General features: G+C 43.1%; 1 long non-coding RNA gene across 3 annotated transcripts in view; it reads right to left on the bottom strand.

The window, feature by feature from the left end:
• The window catches only part of LOC147372403 (uncharacterized), a 44,854-nt gene extending 29,941 nt beyond the window's left edge, over positions 1 to 14,913 (bottom strand). The window contains exon 1 of one of the 3 annotated variants that reach the window (XR_015164052.1): positions 13,295 to 14,913. This is a non-coding gene — a long non-coding RNA (uncharacterized LOC147372403). The remainder of the gene's footprint in view (positions 1 to 13,294) is intronic. The other 2 variants (XR_015164054.1, XR_015164053.1) reach the window with 2 other exon arrangements.
• Positions 14,914 to 21,940: the final 7,027 nt, after the last annotated feature.

Here is a 21,940-nt window from a genome sequence, read left to right as displayed (position 1 = left end):
ATTCTCAAGATTCAGCGTGCCTTTTCAAGCCATCTTTGTTCTAGAAAACTTTGCCACTAATATCTCTTCAAACATTGCCTCTTCCCTATTCTATTCCTTCCTTCTGAGGTATTTATATTCTCTTTCTGAAATTTCTATTAACTGTCTCCTTGCATCTTATGTCCTTATTTAAAACAATTTCATAAATTTTATTCCTCTTTAATATAATTTATTTCCTTGGGTTTATCTTCCAGTTTATTGATTCTTTTTCCAGCTATATCTAATCTTGTATTTAAATCCACCATACTGTTTTAAATTTTAATGACTGTATTTCTTTATTCTTCAATATTTTGATAATTTTTAATATGCGGTTTTTCCTTGCTTTTCTTGTTTGTTATTACTTCTATTTAATAATTTTTCTCTTTATTTTACACATCATTTAATATTTTCTCAGGTTGTTTTCTCAATCTGTGAGTACTAATTCTCTTTATTACTTGTTGAATTTTATCATGATAATTGTTATTTCATTTATAATTTTATATGGAAACTCACGTTCATATGATTTTTCCCCCCAGTGGGAGGTCCATGTGTCTCATAGGTATCCTTACAGAGTGCTTTTGAATTTCCAGCTGCTAAGATCCTTGTGATCACATTAATTCCACAACAAATTAAGACTTTATTTCCTATTTGGGGTTTTCTGATATATGGTAGTAATGTTATTCAGCTTACCTACCAGGATGCTTCAGGCTCAATATTTCTATTTTTTATGGTGACTTTGTTTTTTCACCCATTTATATTAAAGCTTACCTGAGCAGGAGAACAAAGTTTTATTTCCTTCTAACAAATGGAACAGCACTTCAAGGCTCCTAGCTTTGTTAAAGCTCTCTCCTTCTCTCTCTTACCTTGCTACAAAAGCCAAGACTCTTTGCCTTTATATGGCTATAAATATCCCAGTCCATAGCTAACATGACCTATTTATAAGACCACTAACCCTGTGCAGCATCATTTCTTACTTAATATTTTCCTCAACTTCTTATTTTGTTTCTAGCAGCTACATATTTCTTTTTCTTCCTTTTGGGCTCAATGTAAGGTCAAGCACATGGCTGCTACAACAGAAAAAGTGTATTTTCTTTTTTATTTTAATTTATTTTTAATTGGAAAATAATTGGTCTACAATATTGTGTTGGGTTCTGTCATACATCAACATTAATCAGCCATAGATATGTATATGTCCCCTTCCTCTTAAAACTCCCGTCCACCTCCCATCTCATCCCACCTCTCACAGAGCACTCATTGATCTCCCTGCATTATACAGTAACTTCCCACTAGCTGTCTATTTCATACATGGTAACGTATATGTTTCAACGCTACTCTCTCAATTTGTCTCACCCTCTTCTTCCCTCATTGTGCCCTCACATCTGTTCTCTACATCTGTCTCTCTCTTCCTGCCCTGCAAATAGGTTCATCAGTACTATATCTATATCTATATATATCAGTACTATATCTATATCTATTCATCAGTACTATAACTATATCTATATATATAGATTCCATATATATGTATTAATATACAATATTTGGGACAAGGTGTATTTAAAAAAATCTTTAACTGTATTTATTTATTTAGCTGCACCTCCCAGCATGTGGGAACCTAGTTCTCCGACCAGGGATTGCACCTGTGCCCCCTGCAGTGAAGCAAGTGATCTTAACCACTGGACCACCAGGAAATTTCCAAAACAGTACATATTTTACAGGCTCTGTATTAAACTTTTTCTGATTTTAACTTAGTATTTGGAGAGCTAAGAATTCCTGCGACATCAGGTCTGACATACTGTCAGAAGTTGCCCTCAATCAGCATCACAGGTGTTTAGTTTTCAGACAGAGCCAACATTCAAAACATACACAAGGTTTTCTTCCATGCTGCTTCTGTAGCATCCCTCTGATTTTGAGGCAACTAGTTAAGGAACAGAACAACTGTGCTGGGTAAGTATGTACTCCCATATAATGCTTGCTTCACAATGAGGCTGTCAAGGTAAGGATGTACTACCATCTCATTTATAATGATTTAACTTGAGCTCCAGTCACACTACATTTATCTTTTATATCACGGGTATCTATCATTACAGTTGGCAAATGATAAAAATAACAACATTTATTGAGTTCCTACTTTTGTTCCAGGCACTGTTTTACATACTCCACACATACAATTTCATTTTATCTTTACCACAAAGAACTGAGGTACAGAGAAGCTAAATAACTTGCTGATGGTCACACAGCTAGTACGTGGTGGATCCAGTACTCAAGGGCTTACGTTATGGCTCTGCAGTAAAGGATCTGCCTGCAATGCAGGAGACATGAGTTTGATCCCTGGGTAGGCAAGATCCGCTGGAGGAGGGCATGGGAACCCACTCTAGTATACTTGCCTGGGAACTCCCATGGACAGAGCAGCCTGGCAGGCTACAGTCCATGGGGTCTCAAAGGCCGCAAAGTGTCAGACACAACTGAGCATGCGTGCAACTGCACTAGTATTCCAGTCTGGCCATTCTGATAGATGAGTACCTCTAGTGAGAACCTACATAGACACCCATTGGATGAATAGGAAAATGCTGACATTACTATTACTACTATCATCATCATTGTATTTGGAGAAGAATGTATTTGAGTGAGATCCTCCCTGAGTGTGAGCAAATGGAAGACTGATGGGCAAGAGAACCAGGAGGTAAGAAGCGTGTCACGGAAGCTATGCAGGCATGCGTCCAGTTTACATTCCATTTATAACCGTGGCAAATTGCTCTTTCCTTCCGCCATGGCCGCAAGCACATTACTTATGCAACTGATCATTACAGGCAGCTTTTCTTTGAAATCTAGCTTTTCTCCTTCTAAACTCTGCAAGCCTTATAACTGTAGATAAAAGGTTTAAATGGAGCAAATTTTAAAATTATCTTTGGTAGCACCATGTAGATACCGTGCTCTGTATTGTGCAATGAGCATGTTTTTTAAAGTCTAGACAGGTGTAGGGTCAAATCCAAGCTCTACCACTTACTCGCCTCCTTTTTTCCCAGAGGTGAAAGGGAGAGAACATAAACCAGCAGGGTTGTTATAAGAGAAACTTAGATAATACGACTGGGGGAGGGGCTCCAGGATCTAGTCAACAATATTTCTGAAACTGTGATGGCAGAAAGAGGGGACACAGTTGACAGCACTTCTTTTCTAAGGCCCCACCATGTAAGCTTGGTATTCTGTTTGGGACTAGGTCTCTCTCTGGGCAGAGGGGGACCACTGCAGGGAAGCCTAGTCCAGTAGTTAAGAGCACTGCTCCTCAGCCAAATGGCTTGGGTTAAATCCTGCTCTGTTACTTGCTGGCTGTGTGACATCAGTCAAATTACTCAGGCTTTCTGTGCCTCAGTGCTCTCATCTATCAAAATGGATGTTACTTCATATGATTATCATGAGCTAAGTATTTGGCACTCAGGCAGTATTCTGCAGGTCTTCTAAAAACATACCGACAGGGACTCCCCTGGTGGTCCCGTGGTTAAGCGTCTGTGCTCCCACTGCAGGAGGCGCAGGTTCAAGTTGTGGTGCAGGGTGGGGATGGGGGGTGGGAGCACTAAGATCCCACATGCCACATAGCCAAAAAAAAACAAACCCTACTTACCTACATTCATTTATAACTTAGTCACTCAGAACTAAAGGCAAATGCTAAGTTTCACGTGTATATACTTGAATGGCTACTTTTTTTGTTTAATAATTACAGTGCTATCTTCATTACAGGTGGTATAGCTCAAGTGAATTGTTCCTACTTATTTCTTTTTAATTTTCCTCTTGTGAGGCTCTGAGAGGGGAAAGAGAAGGGGGCTGGAATGGCAATGTTAGGACTTAGAGAATTCCTGTCTGGAGAGATGAATGAGCCTGAGTGGGTCACAGTGACAAGACAAGCTTCACGAGAAGGGAAGGGCTGATGTGGCCTAGAAGCCGTGCCTATGGGTGTCCAGGTGCTGTGCAGTGTCCTTGTTTTATTCTTAAACTCTGGTCAGAAGCATCCAGCATGAATTAGCTGTGTGCTGGGACTTCAAAGAGGGTCCTGCCTACAGTGTGGTGGTGAGCAGGATGTGGCAATGTGCAAAGTGGCCCCAGCAAGGCTGGTGACAGCATGGAAACATGATTTTGAGGCAGCCAATGCAAAAAGACATAAGTTCATAAAGCAGCCTAAAGGGAGTGGTGGGCAAGCAACAAATGGGTTTTTGGAACATAAAGTAGTCTGGGAAGCCTCAGAAATTCCTGGGAGATGCCCTGTCCTTCCAGCAAGCTGCAGGATGAATGCTGATATTAGTTATTTAGAAATAAAAGACTTACTCTAAAATTTGGTAAAAGACATATAGCGCCTATCTTTAGAGCAGCCAGCATGGTCCCTAGCACATTATGGATGTTCAAACGTTGATCATTTTCTTCCCCTTAATTTTTTTTTAACCTTCGTGAACTAAGGTACTCCAAAGGCACCCTAGCATTCAGACCAAGAGGTTGGCAGCTCCTCCAGCCCTGCTCCTCAGCTCAGAGCATCCTCCAGGGCTTTGCTCAGCAAGTCACTCTCGGCTGCCTGACCTGGCTGGTCCCTGACACCACCCAGCAACACCTGTTCCCTACATCTACAGCCAAGCAGACGTAGGAAAGCGGTGTCTTCTGTCAGATGCTGAGCAGAAACTTTCTCAATGAGCCATTGAGATCCCTGACAACCAGCGTGGAGGGGACTTCATCGGGGAGTGTGGAGGATGGGACTGTCTGGCTTTCCAACCAGACCTCTGACAGGAGCTTGTCTGTCCAGCAGGCTCCACAGTCACCTAAGCACTTCCTGCAAAAGACGACAGTCTCTTTCTGCTTCTCCTTCAGACAAATGACTCTGAATAATTATTCTGATTCATTACTTTGGGCTGTCAGGCCCTGCTCTGTCTCCTTTTGACAAGGGTTGACAGCCTGGGAGCCCGTGGCCTACCTCTCCTGGTTCTTCTAAACACTGGCTCTCCCTGTCCTGTTACTGACACATGTCATAATCTGAACCACCTTTGATGAGGCCTGCAGTTAGGGATCAGATTCATTATTCACCTGGCACCAGGGAGCTTGTTGAGTCCCGATTCAAGACATGGTGGACTCCAGAACCCAGATCAGTGTTCTCTGAAGTGTGATACCTTTGAAGTGTTCATACCCTATACAGTTTTTGGTCATGTGAGGTTGGAACAGTTTACTGTGATACGATGCTGTTTACCATTTAGAATATGAAAGTGAAAGTCGCTCCATCGTGTTCAAGTCTTTGTGAACCCATGGACTATACAGTCCTTGAAATTCTCCAGGCTAGAATACTGGAGTGGTAGTCCTTCCCTTCTCCAGGGGATCTTCCCAACCCAGGGATCGAACGCAGGTCTCCCACATTGCAGGAGGATTCTTTACCAGCTGAGCTACAAAGGAAGCCCAAGAATACTGGATTGGGTAGCCTATCCCTTCTCCAGCAGATCTTCCCAACCCAGGAATTGAACCAGGGTCTCCGGCACTGTAGGAGGATTCTTTACCAACTGAGCTATCAGAGAAGCCCCTATTTAGAATTTAAAGTACCCTTTAAAGTAGGATTTCTACTCCTCAAACATCTAAGAAAAAAAGGTGATTCAATTTAAAGAATATCAAAAATATACTAGTATGGGCAGAATGTGGGTATAGAAAAACAAAGGTTAAAATAAGAATGAATACATTTGGAAGGGGGGTGGGAGGGAGAGCCAAGAAGCAGGGGATATATGTATACATATAGCTGAGTCACTTCATTGTACAGCAGAAACACAATACTGCAAAGCAATTATATCCCGATTATTTTTTTAAAGTGATGATATGTTATACTATGCCTTGCAATATCCGCTGAAAAAGTTGGCAGAATCAACCAGTGACTGATTTGATGTCTATTATTAATCCTAGCTTATAGTACTCTCCTCCTCATAACAACAACAAATCTGTTGAAACAGTTCATCCATTATCTGACTTGTGGAATTATATACAGTCTAAGATGAATCTTTTATTGGTGATTAGACTTCTAAATTATGCAACTTTCATTTTTTTCATAAGAAATAAAATGTTTTCAATTTAAAAAAAAATTAATACATTTTAGGCAAATTTGACACCAGGAGGAAGCTGTACTGTGTACACAGAAGGGGAATGTGTTAATTTATTCATTCATTAAATAGCTTTTTGAGCACCCACTATGCTAGGCTTTTGCAGAGATGGTGAGAATTGGAGTGGCAATTGTACAAAGACACTGGGTTGCATGAGCATCAGGGAGTTGTTTTGGGCTTGGGTGGTTGGCATTTAGAACAGCAAGCTGCAGGCCCAGGAGCTTGGTAGATCTGAAAAAGGTCTGGCACCAGAGACCTAAAATCAGGTAATGCTAGAGGCTGGTCCATGAAGAACTTGGATATCTTCATTTATGTATAACAAGTATGGTTCCAAGAGTCCAAAATGAGTCACACATGGCCAGTTTGAGAGTTGGCCTTTGAGGGACTGAGTTACATGAAGGATGTTTCTACTGAATGAGGGAAGAAGGAATTTGGTGTATGGGTGTCTGTCCACTTTCCCCCTAATATGGTGTTGGACACAGCATTGACTCATTGACTATAGGACAGATTGGGTACTACGCAACCCTGGAGGGCATTGTTCCCATCTGAAGCACAGACCATTTGAATTGTGGCAGTTTCTGGGCAGATGATAGTAAGCTGTTTTCTTCCATCCAAATTAGCATATTATAACCACTTTCCCATAGATGGAAGCAAAATGTTTTGGGGAAGGTGCACTGTAGGCAAATTCCCAAGTGATTCACAAGGAGCATCTTGTTCCTTAAATTTTGATTTTGCCTACCATCAACATTCTTGGCTCACAGAAATAAACCCACATGCCTACAATCGATCCTAAACAAGAGAAGCAAAAATGCACAATGGAGAAGACAGTCCCTTCAGCAAGTGGTACTAGGAAAGCTGGACAGCCACACATATATCACTGAAGTTAGAACACTCCCTCATAAACTCAAAATGGCTTAAAGACTTAAATCTAAGACACTTACATTAAAATTTCCAGAAGAGAACATAGGTAAAATATTCTCTGACATAAATCATAGCAATGTTTTCTTAGGTCAGCCTCATAAGGCAACAGAAATAAAACAAAAATAAATAATTAGGACCTAATCAAACTTATAAGCTTTTGCACTGCAAAGGAAGCCATAAAGAAAACAAAACAAAATGTATGGACTAGGAGGACATATTTGCAAATGAGACAACCAACAAGGGCTTAATTTCCAAAATATACAAACAGCTCATTCAACTCAATAACAGAAAAACAAATAACCCAGTCAAAAAATGAGCAGAAGATGTAGTCATTTCTCCAAAGAAGACATACAGATGGTCAATAACACATTAAAAGCTGCTCAACACTGCTAATTATTAGAGAAATGCAAATCAAATCTACAACAAAATATCACCCCACACCATTCAGAATGGCCATCCTCAAGAAGTCTACAAATAATAAATGCTGGAGAGGGTGTAAGAAAAGAAAATCCCACTACACTGTTGGTGGGAATGTAATTCCCATTCTTTGGCATTGCATTTCTTAGGGACTGGAATGAAAACTGACCTTTTATCCAGAGAAAATTCTACTTTGAAAAAGATGCATGTACCCCAGCGTTCATAGCAGCACTATTTACAATAGCCAAGGCATGAAAGCCACCTAAATGTCCATCAATAGATTAATGTATAAAGAAGACATGGTATGTGTATACATATATACATACACACACACACACACACACACAATGCAGTATTACTCAGCCATAAAAATGAAATAATGCTATTTGCAGCCACATGGATAGAGCTAGAGTTATCATACTACGTGAAGTCAGAGAAAGACAAATATCATTTGATATCACTTATGCATGGAGTCTAAACTATGATACAAATGAACTTATTTACAAAACAGAAACAGACACACAGATATAGAAAACTTATGGTTACCAAAGGGGAAATGCATGGAGGAGGAATAAATGTGGAGTCTGGGAGTAGCAGATACAAATTACTAGATAAAAAATAGGTAAACAACAAGGCCCTACAGCACAGGGAACTGTGTCGATATCTTATAATAAACTATAATGGAGAAAACCAGTTCAATTGTTCCTCATGGGAATGCCTCGTTAGCATTGATTATTTTGAGATTTTAGGGAGTAAGTAACAGCCTATCTTCTCCACCTGAGAGATGGTCAAAAAAGTCAGGCAGATGGATATCAAAATGTTACCCTTATAACAGACAAGACTGGAGTGAAATGAATCAGATTTTTTGTAAAATGGTCTTGCTAATTTTAATACTGAGTAAGACATGCTCATTCATCCTGATACTGACCCAACTTCTCACACTCACAGAGCTCCCCATGCAGGGGCAGGCAGGCCCTTTACAACAAGGCAGAGAACAGGTGCAAAAAGACATGCAGGTAAGCAGATCCCATATGAGAGGAGATAGAAAGGTCTGGAAACTATGTAATAGGTCATTTTGCTTCCTATGGAGAAAAAGGCCAGGAAGATTACTCAAATGTCCCTCCTATCCAAAATGATCTACAGATTCAATGCAATCCGTATCAAAATTCCAATGGCATTCTTTTCACAAAAATAGAAAATACAATCCTAAAATGTGTGTGAAATCACAACAGACCCTGAATAGCCAAAGGAATCTTGAGAGAAATAAGCTGGAGTCTTTACATGTTCTGATTTCAAACTACATGACAAAGCTGTAATCATCAAAACAGTATGGTGTCAAAACAGACACAATGATCAATGGAACAGAATAGAGAGCTCAGAAATATACCCAGGCATACATATGTGGTCAATTAATTTCTGACAGATGCACTAAGAACACTCAATGGGGAAAGATAGTCTCGTCAATAAACGGTATTGGGGAAACTGGAAAGTCACATACAAAAGAATGAAACTAGAACCTTGTCTTATACTACACACAAGAATCAACTCAAAATGGATTATAGAATGTAAAACTGGAAACTGTAAAACTTCTGGAAGAAACACAGGGATAAGCTTCTTGATACAGGTGTGGCAGCGACACATCGGATTTGACACCGAAAGCCAGCGGAACAAAAGCAACAATAAACAAGTGGGACTACATCAAGTTATACTCAGTTTCAATAACTAGTATTTTTAATACAAAGCAGAAGCAACATTCAGACTTCAAAACTATGGTCTGGCCTTCATATGGCAGGTAGCCGCTTGTAGAAGAGTATCAAGGTGAGCAGAGGGAAGGAAGAGAGGGAGAGGGGGTGAGGGGGAGAAGGGGAGAGAGAGAGGCGGGTATAGGAAAAGACAGCACAGCCACTTTCCCTGGATGTTTATAGTTGACTTTGCTAGAGATGTAAACAACATAATATTTGTTACCAGAATTGTATGTCAAATTAATTCTTTTGTTCTTTGTGTATGCATGTTCAGTCATCTCTGACTCTTTGCGACCCCATGGACTGTAACCCACCAGGCTCCTCAGTCCATGGGATTTTCCAGGCAAGAATACTGGTGTGGGTTGCCATTTCCTTCTCAAGGGAATCTTTCTGACCCAGGGATCTAAGTGCCTTCTGCATTGGCAGGTGGATTCTTTACCACTAAGCTCCCCTTCTGTTCTTCCCTCTCCCTTTTTTCACAAGTGCAAAACATTGAGCAGAAAAGTGATATACCTTATAATTTAATAAGTTCCTTCATGGTAGGAGGATATCCTATACTTTTGCTTCTGGTGTGTGTAGTGGGGAAGATGTGGTGGGGACTGGAAACCTAGGGCCCCATGGAAACCTTCCCTTTCAATTTTTCATGGTCTCTCTCTTGTTGGAGTAGGAGAGATAATAAGGCAGACTGGAGCCCAGAAGTCTTGCTCTACCCATGCAAGGCAGAATCTCTGTACCCTAAATAGCAAGGGATTACACTCAGCTGTCTTCCTAAGAGAACGAGCTTGCAGGATTCAGCTGAAGGGTTTCCAGGAGATGAAGGGAGAGGAAGGAGGGCAGCCAGTGTGGGCTGTTAAAATGTACAAGATGCAAAAATTGATTCCTTTCTGCAGCTGTATCCTCTGTTAAACAGCATCTGACTCAGAGGAGTCTATGCACAGCCTCAGTGCCTCGCGCAAGCAATTGAAAACTTTCTAAGATTATCCTTCAAAACCTAAGAGAAATTGAAGAGGAAAAAAAGAACAGGGTCATGGACAGTCTGGGTGGGTAGGGGCGTCAAGAAAGTGAAAAACTTATGCCACACTCCCTTCAAATGAAAGGGAGAAAGGCAGGACCTAAATTTTCTTCCCCTTTTCAGAATAGCAAGTTCTTTTATCTATTTGCTCTCTTTTTCTATGCTTACTCTCCACTTCCCCTCCGTTCTTTCTTTAGTCTTTTTACTTGGTGTGGGGCTTTTTTCCCCTTGATTTTTCCACATTTTAAACAACTGTTAAAACAAAACATAAAGCTGACAAAACAGGCAAATATCATTTTATAACCTAACCTCTGAGCTCGTAACAATATTAGCATAATATCACTCCCCAGAGAAAGCCATTTTGAGAAAATGGCTTGAGCTGGCAGCAAACTCAATAAATTCCATGCTCCCTGAGCTGTGTGTGACCTCACAAGTCCAGAGAAGGCCTTTCTTTGTCCTCTTCCATTAAGAGAGGTTAGCAGTTTTCCCCAGAGTCCACAGTAGTGGAATTCAAGATGGAATCAAATTCACCATCAGTTGGATGAGGTTAGCATTATCAGTCTTATAGAATAGTACAACACACACCAAGGTTATAGTGGACTTTTACCAGAAAGTAACCTCAAAGTTTCTTTTTCCTCCTCAGGACTAATGCTTTTTGAGGGGAAGGATCCTTTATGAAAGATTCTATTGGGAATAAATTATCCCTGGTGACAGTGGGGGGAAATCTGAGTTTAACCACTGCTCTAAGCTTCAGACAAGTTACCTGCTTCATGGGCAGGCTGGACAGTAAGTCCGGCAGACATGAGGTCTGAGTTGTGACAGCTTGAAAGACAGCCTTCAGAATCAACAGCAGAGGGCCCATTGTAGCACTATTGACGATAGCCAAAACACGGAAGCCAGCTAAATGTCACTGACAGAGGAATGGATAAAGAAGATGGACGTATTTACAACGGAATACTACTCAGCCATAAAAAGGAGGAAACAATGCCTTTGCAGGACATAGGTGGGCCTAGAGATTATCATATTAAGTGAAGTAAGAGAGACAAATAAACGGTATCACTTATACCCACTTATATGTGGAATCTTTAAAAATGATACAAATGAACTCTTTTATAAAACAGAAATAGACTCACAGACTTCAAAAACAAACTCATGGTTATCAAAGGAGAAAGGTGTGGGAAAGAATGAATTAGGAATTAACATACACACTGCTGTTGCTGCTAAGTCACTTCAGTCGTGTCCGGCTCTGCGAGACCCCATAGATGGCAGCCCAGCAGGCCCCGCTGTCCCTGGGATTCTCTAGGCAAGAACACTGGAGTGGGTTGCCATTTCCTCCTCCAATGCATGAAAGTGAAAAGTGAAAGTGAAGTCGCTGAGTCGTGTCCGACTCTTAGCGACCCCATGGACTGCAGCCTACCAGGCTCCTCCGTCCATGGGATTTTCCAGGCAAGAGTACTGGAGTGGGGTACCATTGCCTTCTCCCCCATAGACACTACTATATACAAATAGTCAACAAGGCCTGGTGCATAGCACAGGAAACTCTACTCAACATTCTGTAATAGCCCGTATGGCGGAAAAAACCTGGAAAAGCATGGAGAGAGAGACAGAGAGAGAGAGAGAGAGAGAGAGAGAGAGAGAGAGAGAGATAAAACTGAATCACTTTGCTGTACACCTGAAACTAAAACATTGTAAATCAACTATATCTAGTATAAAATAAAAATTAAACCAAAAGTAAAAAACAAAACCAAAAAAAAAAAAAATACCAGCAGAGGGCCATTTCTGACAATGGTTGTTTTTTTTTTTTTCTGACAATGGTTTAATGTCTTCCTGACTCCAGAAGGGATCCTGAGGGTGTTATCCAATAGGGATTAGGGAAACTGCACTGGATTTGGAATGAGGAAGACATGAAAGATCTGGGGTGCCTTTCCAGATAAATGCCCTGCTGGCTCATACTTTTTGTTCACTCGTGTCCACAAAGCTGCTGGGTCTCTACTCTGTGCAAGCACTATGCTAACTATTAGAAGGAGACAGCACAGAGTAGAAAAGAGTTGCTCAATTTTTAGCATGTGCCTTCCCAGGTGGTGCCCTGGTAAAGAATCTGCCTACCAAGGCAGGAGATGTAAGAGACACACACGGGTTCAAACCCTGGGTCTGAAAGATCCCCTGGAGTAGGAAATGGCAACCCACTCCAGTATTCTTGCCTGGGAAATCCCATAGACAGAAAAGCCTGGCGGGCTACAGTCCATGAGGTCCCAGAGAGTCTGACAGGACTGAGCACGCACTCACAGTGTGAGTTCAATTCTCTTGGGGAGGTTGTTAATAATGCTGATTGTTGTTGTTAAGTACTAGAGAGATTTTAATTCAGAAGACCTGGGGCGAGGTCCCACGTCTACATGTTAGGAGAGCCTCAGGTGATTCTTGTGAAGAGAAAACGTTACAAGACAGCCATCGTTATGAGAGACACTGGCTTTCGATAGTGAAAACTAGGCGTTGGATCTTACGGATAACTCTACCTCCTTATATTATTCCTTCAATCAGAATCAGAATAACTTAAAACTATGCAAAAGCAGGGCTAAGAGGGAAACTTAGAGTCGTAAAGGTTTACATTAAAAAAAAGGACTAGGGGAATAGTCAAGATGGCGGCAGGATGGCCCTGAGCGCACCTCCTCTCTCGAGCACACTGAAATCACAACTACCTCGGGACAACCATCTATGAGAAAGACTGGAACCTACCAGAAAAGGCCTCCTACAACTAAAGACAAAGAAGGAAACACAAGGAGATGAAAAGGAGGGGTGGACTCGAGATACAATCAAATCCCATCCTCCCTGGTTGGGAGACCCATAAACAGGAGAAAAATATCACAGAGGTTTTCCTGCAGACATGAGAGCTCCAAGCCCCACGTCAGGCTCCCCAGTCGAGGGCAGAGGGGTGGGGGGCCCTGCACCGGGAAGACGAGCCCCACAGAACTAGGGGAAATAAGAGTCTTCACTCAGAAAGGGCATACGAAATCTCGCTCTCACTGAGTCCAAGCGCAAAAGCAGTAATTTGATAGAAGCCAGACCTGGGCCAGACCTACCTGCTGGTCTTGGAGCCTCTCCTGGAGAAGCGAGGAGTGGCTTCAGGTCACCATGGGGACGGAGACACATATTGGGGAGCATTCAGCCACAGGGCCCTGTGACGGCTGATATCTTGCCTCGCTAGCCCTGAGGCCTGGCTTCAGCCAACAACCACAAGCCAAACAACTAGCTGGGCGGGCACACAGCCCTTCCCATCAGCCCACAGGCTTCCTAACCACTAAAGAGCCACAGCTGCCTTTGGACATGCCTCCAGGCAAGGCCAGCCCACCTGAGGGCAGAGACCCAGCTTCACCCAGCCCTGCACTTGCACTGCCCCCTCCCACTGCTGCTGCTGCTGCTGCTGCTAAGTCGCTTCAGTCGTGTCCGACTCTGTGCGACCCCATAGACGGCAGCCCACTAGGCTCCTCTGTCCCTGGGACTCTCCAGGCAAGAACACTGGAGTGGGTTGCCATTTCCTTCTCCAATGCATGAAAGTGAAAAGTGAAAGTGAAGTCGCTCAGTCGTGTCTGACTCCTAGCGACCCCATGGACTGCAGCCTACCAGGCTCCCCTGTCCATGGGATTTTCCAAGCAAGAGTACTGGAGTGGGGTGCCATTGCGTTCTCTGGCCCCCTCCCACTAAAAAGCCTTAATTAACTTCTGAACCCCCAGGGAACATAAGCAGAAAGCCATAACCCTGCATTACAGGCCGGATACTACTCTGGAACCAGTTGGGCCCTGGCCCTGCCACTAGGAGGGCAATGCAAACTTCTGGACACTCCAGACTGTCTGGAGTGCTCAGTCATGTCCCACTCTTTGCGACCCCATGGACTGCAGCCTGCCTGGCTCCTCTGTCCATGGAATTTTCCAGGCAAGAATACTGGAGTGGGGCGCCATGCCTTCCTCCAGGGGATCTTCCCAGCCCAGAGATGGAAACTGAGTCCACTATATCTCCTGCACTGTAGGCGAGCTCTTTTCTGCTGAGCCACTGGGGCTTCCCCCGACCTCATACCAGACTGTATGAGTAGTTGTCCCCATCCGGTCCTCCACCCATACCCACTGCACTTCCCCCACTCCCCGAAATGACCTGAACAGAGCTTTGGGACCCCGGGCCCTGCAGCCAGACTCCAGAAACCAGCTCTGCCTGCCAGTAGTCCTACACTAACCATGGGACCTGACCTTACCTGCGAGTGGATGGGGCAGCAGCCTCAGAGACTTTGGGACCCTGACTCCACCTACCAGGCAGCCAGGACGAGCCCCAGGGCCCCTTAGGATTCCACACCAGCCTCCTCACGACCAGGACCTTTAAACAGCAGCCAGAAGCAGCTTCTGCACAAGTCAGAGCCTGACAACCAGACCAGGGGCCAGCCAAGAAAAGAACTACCTCAATTTAACAACCTTGCTTAGAGAATTCCCTAGTAGTCCAATGGTTAGGACTCTGTACTTTCACTGCTAAAGGCATGGGTTCAATCCCTGGTCAGGGAACTAAGATCCTACAAAGCCCTGCAGTGCAGCCAAAAAAAGAGAAAAACCCAAGCCCTAACTTTATACTTCAAGGAACTAGAAAACAAAGAACAAACAAACTAAACCCAAATCTAGCAGGAAAAAGGAAATAAAAAAGATCAGAGCAGAGATCAGTGAAATAGAGAACAGAAAAACAATTTTAAAAAATCGAACTAAGAATTGGTCTTTTGAAAAGATTAACAAAACTGACAAATCCTTAGCTAGATTAACTAAAAAAAAAGAGAAAAGATTCAAATAATAAAACCAGAAATGAGAGAGCTTTATGACCCATGCCACAGAAATAAAAAGGATTATAAGAGAATACTATGAAGATTTGTATGCCAACAAATTGGATAGCCTGGATAAAAATGGATACATTTCTGAAAACACACAGCATACCAAGACTAAATACTGAAGACATGAAAATATGAACAGACCAGTATCAGGTAGGGAGACTGAGTCAGTAATCACTCCCCTTCCCCCACTTTTGCAATACGATCAGTGTCTTCATAAAAGGAGATTAGCACACAGACAGAGGGACAACCAGGTGAAGACATGGGGAGAAAGCGGCCACCCACAAGCCAAGGAGAAAGCGTGGGTGGTGTGAGGCTGGAGGCCAGGGGCTCTGGACTCACACCTGTGAATGACACCAGGGCTGGGAACAGAGCCACAGAGGGTGGTCAGCAGGCAGGCAGAGCACGGGGAAGGCGAAGACCAAGTTCAACAAAGACCAAAACCTCCCCGCTGAGTTTCCAAGGGTGCAGTTCAGGCCAGGCATCTTCCTGGAGTGGCTTCAGTTACCTGGGACAAAAAAAAAAAAAAAACACTGCTGAACCAGTGCAAGGTGTGTAGACTGGGTTCTCCCACGGACTTGTAATTTTTCAGGGAATGGGACAATGGGAGAATAAATTCATTTTCACCACTGGATGTCACCCTTGTGCCAGCAGGCTTCCTTCTTCACCAAGTTCAGTAGAGGGACAGAGATGATCCTGTCACTGCTTCCCTGTGGAGGTTTAACAGTGGAGGCAGGCAGGGATCCCTTCATCAAGGACCAAGCCTGAGGAGGATTTAAAAGGAAAGTTGCACACTATTATATACAAAATAGGTAAAAAAACAAACAAACAAGGACCTTCTGTATAGCACAGGGAACTATATTCAACATATTGTAATAGCCTATAATAGAAAAGAATCTGAAGAAAAAATACATATAACTGAATCACTTTGATGGACACTTGAAACTAACACAACATTGTGAATCAACTATATGGGTGCGCGCGTGCTAAGTCGCTTCAGTCGTGTCCGACTCTTTGTGACCCATGGACCGTAGCCCGCCAGGCTCTTCTGTCCATGGGATTCTCCAGGCAAGAATACTGGAGTGGATTGCCATGCCCTCCTTCAGGGGATCTTCCCGACTCAGGGATAGAACCAGCATCTCTTACATCTCCTGTACTGGCAGGTGAGTTCTTTACCACTAGGGCCAACTGGGAAGCCCTAAATCAACTATACTTCAATTTAAAAAGGAAATTGATGGACTAATGGGAAAGGAGCACTTCCTCTGGATTACTTTACAATAGTGTCTCTTCACTTTGTCTACATACCAGAAACTTCTGGAAAGCTTTAAACAATTTTATGCATGAATCGCACCCTCAAGATCTTCTGTGTGGATTGACTGCGTGTGTAGCAGGGACATTTAGAGTTTCTTCATGCTTGCCCATTCATTCATTTTCAATTATTTATTCATTCATTTCATAAATGTGCTTTTAGCACTTGCCATTTTCCATCCTTGTGCTAGAAATAAAGACTGTAAAGATACCAAAGCTTTATACCCCACTTCAGTTACTTTCAGCCAGTGGAGGGCAGACCAAGAGACTTCCAAAAGAACTTAATAACTTCTATAATAGAAGTTTAAAAAATGTAGGAATAAGGGCATCAACAATGCACAGTGGGGACACAATTGAGAAGAGTTCACCTCTGCTTCGTGAAGTGGGGAAAGTCTCTTCTCAGAGCTGGGTCTCCAAGAAAAATGCTACCTTAACCTTCTTTGAAAAGGGATTTTAAGATATTCCTGGTGAGAGAGTCATTTCCTAGGCAGGTTGATAAGGAGTCTACGGGTCCCCAAGGAGAGAGGGGTCTGGAATTCTCAAGAAGGAAGAAAGGACAAACTTTTTTTTCTTTCTCTACATTCCTTAGGAGTATATAACAATAATGTATCCTGCCTAAGGACAGTCTCTGGATTAAGGACAGTCTCTGGATTAAACCTTCTGTTATCTTAAAATGTAAATTATGGGAGTAGACCTGGTCTATACAAGGATGTATCTTGCCTGAGGACAGTCTCTGGATTAAACCTTCTGGCTAATTCTGTTATCTTAAAATGTAAAGTATGGGAGTAGGTCTGGTGAGGTCTTTACAACCTCCAGACATTCTTTGGATTCATTGGAGAGTATATAACTTCATTGCTAACACTAGCAAGCGGGTACTCTTTCTGCCCCCTTCTGATGCCTATGTCAGAAGCTTTCTCTATCTCCTTTATACTTTAACAAAACTTTAGTACACAAAAGCTCTGAGAGATCAAACTTCGTCTCTGGCCCCGGATTGAATTCTTCTCCACCGGGGGCCAAGAATCCCGGTGTCTTCATGTGATTAAACAACAACCTTTCACTGGCAGGGGAAATAGCACATTCAAAGGCATGAAGTGAAAGTGTTTAAAGGTCGAAAAGAGCTTGACTGGTTCTGGGGGCCCTTGAACTGAGGCAAAGGTCCAGCCCTGCAGAAAGCAGTGGGGTCTAAGATTGGGTGAACACAAAGGCAGTGTGTGAAAGTTGTGCCACACCAAGGAGTTTGGGCTTCTTCTTTCAGACTGAGCATATTCACCTGGGAAGGGGCAGAGCATCTGGGTTTTAGAAAGATTGCTCAAGTAGAATGACCTTGAGATGGATGATGGATTTGAAAGGGGGGAGTTAGGGCTAAGCTGGTGAGGGGACTGTCAGAACGATCTCAGTGAGGAATGATGAGAGACTAACTAGCAGCCTGACAGGAGCCAAGCAATGAGACATTTCTGGGGTCACAGCATTTGACTTTGATTAGTTGGGTGTTGGGAATTAGGGATATAGTGGCGGATTAGAGATATCTTGATGGTTTCTACCTTGGGAGGATGATGAGCCCATAAATAGAGACATTTCCAAGCAAGAAACGTGACATTTCAGTGAAATGCAAAGTTAGAATCTTCTCTAATGGTTTTAGTGATCTTCTGAATTGTAGCCCCTTAATTTCTGCATAAGCCTTTATGTGGCTCTCTTGTCCTTCTGAAATAATAAAGATAATGATTGTCATTATATGGATTTTAGCATGGCACCAATAGTGCTTTCCCTGGTAGTGAGATGAGTTACTTTCTTAGAATTCATGATCACTTCCCGTTAGCTCTTAGCTCTTCCAGCCTCATGTTTCCAGTATTTCTTCCCTCTCTCCTAATGATATTCATTTTTCTGTTCTAAGAGCATTTAATCTGATTCCTCAGAACCAATGTGTATATTTTCCCACTTGTTCTTTATTTTAATCATGCACCTTATAATATGAAAAACCCGCTGTTAAACCTTGGGGACATACAGAATAATAAGATGGTCTGTCTCATTTCAGGACCTAGAGTTTACATGCAAAACAATTATATAAACATTGAAACACATTTAAGTGGTATAGGGAAGAGGGCATGAAGGAGCGGAAAGAAAAGCATGACTGATTTTTACCAGGGAAAGGCAAGGGGTGGTGATCAGACAGAGTTTCATAGAGAAGGTGATAGATGTTCCAGCTGAACCTCCCAGGAAGAGTGGGCATCTCAAGGCAGAGTGGGTGGGGAAAGCATCCTGGGAAAAGGAACCAGAACAGACAGAGTCACAGAAACCCAAAATGTTTGAAATGCGGGGAGAAATGAGCAGGTCTGTGTGCGTCTTAACTTAGCATGCATGTCATCACCCCTGCTTGCCTTTCCAGCTTCATCTCATGAAACTCTACCCTCGCTATAAACAACCTTTCCATACACTAGTTAAAAGCATGGAAAGCTGTAGAAGCCTTGCTGCTGCTGCTGCTGCTGCTGCTGCTGCTGCTGCTGCTGCTAAGTCGCTTCAGTCGTGTCCGATTCTGTGCGACCCTATAGACGGCAGCCCACCAGGCTCCCCCATCCCTGGGATTCTCCAGGCAAGAACACTGGAGTGGGTTGCCATTTCCTTCTCCAATGCATGAACGTGAAAAGTGAAAATGAAGTCGTTCAGTCGTGTCCGACTCTTCTCGATCCCATGGACTGCAGCCTTACCAGGCTCCTCCATCCATGGGATTTTCCAAGCAAGAGTACTGGAGTGGGATGCCATTGCCTTCTCCGGGAAGCCTTCCTAACCATAGCCAAATAATACAGATATTGTTGGCACACCTGGAAATTGATGGAGAAATGGAGCAATAAGGCATTCAAGGATCATTGCTCAACAGTTCCCCCTTAGAACACTGGGTGGCGGTGTCCACCCACTAAGCGGGAAAGACAATTTGAAGCCATTTTCAGCAATCATTTTCTTGGGAGTTAGGACCATTCATCCCACATGAGGAATATGTAAGGCAGTTGGGCTGCCTGCTCTGAATTGGGACAACTAAAAATGTCTGACGAAGAGAAAGAGGGAACCTGGCTTTCAAACTGATTTTGAAGTGGAAGCAGAATTGAGACCCATGATACCAGCCCTGGTTGGTTGATAACATGTTTTACTAGGATCAGGAGCACATACACACACACACACACGTCATGTAACATAAATGTAAAGCAATTTTATTGGTGGACTACTTCAGACAGATGGGTCAGCTGGGTGTGCTGTTCCCCTTCTCTTCTTGTTCTCTTGAGAAGTATGTCAATAGCTTTGGCCACCCTGGAAACACCAAAGAAAGTTCCAATAGCAGGACTCATTCCCATAATTGTACAAAATCACAGGGAATTTCAGAAATAAAGAGGAAACAGTTCACCTGGCTGGTGAACTAACCTGACTAGGGCTTAGTGAGGAGAATTTCCATTCCAACACTGTGGCTATCAATTAGAGAACCCATGTTTCTTCAATTAGCAAAATCAATTCTGCTGAGCCAGCTCCAAGCCAAATAACCCAAAGTGGAAAGAGAAAGAGCCCCTGGACTGTGCAGTAGGACAGCCAAATGATGGAACATTCTTTCCTAAATACACTGCCTGGATCTCCTATAATCCACCTTTTAAATTTTATTTATTTATTTATTTATGGCTGCTCATTGTGATCTTGGCAAGGCAACAGTGAGCAGTGGTGTGAAGCGAGATCTTAATTCCCTGCCCAGGAATTGAACCTGGGTAGCCTGGATGAAAACCAGGAATCCTAGCCACTAGATCAGTGAGAACTAGAGGCTAGAAGCTATTTTCCCCCAGATTTTTTGCCTCTAGTAAAAAATGCATTTATCACAGAGGCAAAACCATGAATGCAGGTACAAAATTGTTAGAGGCAAAGCACAACAAGTGGGAGAGCACACAGAAAAATGGTTTGTTTAGATGAGACAGAAGCAAGGCAGAGATGCACACTCGGAGAGAAAGAAAGAGTGTGGGTGTCCCCCCTAGTGAGGAGGAGCCCAGTAAAGACGTGGTTAAGTCATTTATATAAAGCAGTTCTTCTGGGTCTTTGTCTTCCATCAGGTCAAATATCTGGTTTCTTTTTCACACCTGACCTACCCTGGGACCCTAACCTGGATGCACATGCACCCCTCAGCCAAGATGGATCTCAAAGTGAAGGATTCTGGGAGGAGCAAGACTCCTATGACCTGGCATTATCCCCTGACTTTTGACCCACAAGGAGCTTTTCTGCGCATGTGTAGTGTCTCCCTTGTCCCCAAAGAGGGGGGAATGGAGATCCCTTAATCCTTTACTCAAGCGAGGTTTTGCCCTTCTTTGTCCTTGCCATGACTATTACCATAAGCTGTTCACAAGAGACAAACACTGGCTATTTACCCTGTCTCTGTTGTTACTTCCAATTTGGAGGGCAAACAGGAGACTGTAAATTCCTCAACTAGAGCCTACCTATCTCTTGTCTCAGAAAATGCTAACAGTTATGAGTATCCAGCCCACTTCTTCATTCCCCATGAAATGCAAACAGGAAGCCAGTTGTAAATATCTAACCTGGAGCCCATCTATCACCTAACTCAATTGCAGAGGCTTCTCATTGCAGAGTGTGGGCTCTAGGGAGCACAGTGTTTAGTAGCTGAGGCTCGTGGGCTCAAAAGTTGTGGCGCACACATTTTTCCTGGACCAGGGATCAAACCCATGTCCCCTGCGTTGGAAGGCAGATTCTTAACCACTGGACCACCAGGAAAGCCCTATAAGCGATCTTCTTATGGTTAAGGATGTGGCAAGGTGCCCATAGTCACATAACTTATTAATGGCCAAGTTAGAAGATAAACCTATTAGTTTGGATACTGAAGGACATACCTGTGTTTTAGAGAGGCAAAATATTCATCAGGAAAGTAGAGAAGTTCTTCCCACCCACAAAACAGTAAACAGGGTATGTTGACTTGGTGGATTCCCATATGCTACCAGGGCTTGACGTGTTTAGCGTGAGCAAGGAGAAAGACTCAACAGAAAATATTTCTGAGCCCTACTCTCCTCTCCATTCATTCCCTTATCAAAGTTGGCTCAGAGAAAGAGTCATCAGCACATTTTATTTTTATTGTAATTTAAGCAGTTGTTCACCCTGCACAGAGACATTTACATCAGCAGCGTCATCTTTAGTTGTAAAAGGAAAGACTCTGCCCCCAGGTCTTTCCTTTTACAGGAAAGGGCAGGGGGGTGGGGTGGGTGGTGTTTAGATGCCGCAATTAAGTGATGGAGGGGAATTTGTGAACACTTGGATGTCTTAGAATCATTGCAATTAAGCACTGCTCTCTTTCTACCATACAAACTTGTGCATAAAGACTGGCACCTTTCTGGGCATGTGAGAGATGGCCAAAACAGTAGTTTAATGAACTCAAGGTTTAGTATCCTGTTGAGTAATTCTGCCTAACCCAAAACAATATCCCCGGGTAACCCTTCCAGCCCTCTTGGTCCTGGAATCCCACAGGGTCCTCAACTCCAAGGTCAACAGGGTGGAACGAGGTGCTTGTGAGTCATTTCCACTGTCAATGGCTCTT

The sequence above is a fragment of the Bos grunniens genome, chromosome 5, assembly GCF_055505025.1.
Source record: "Bos grunniens cultivar Pamir isolate PY7600 chromosome 5, Bosgru_T2T1.0, whole genome shotgun sequence".
Classification (NCBI taxonomy): domain Eukaryota; kingdom Metazoa; phylum Chordata; class Mammalia; order Artiodactyla; family Bovidae; genus Bos; species Bos grunniens.
The sequence above is the reverse complement of the archived record's forward strand: the minus strand, read 5'-3'. Positions and strand labels throughout refer to the sequence as shown.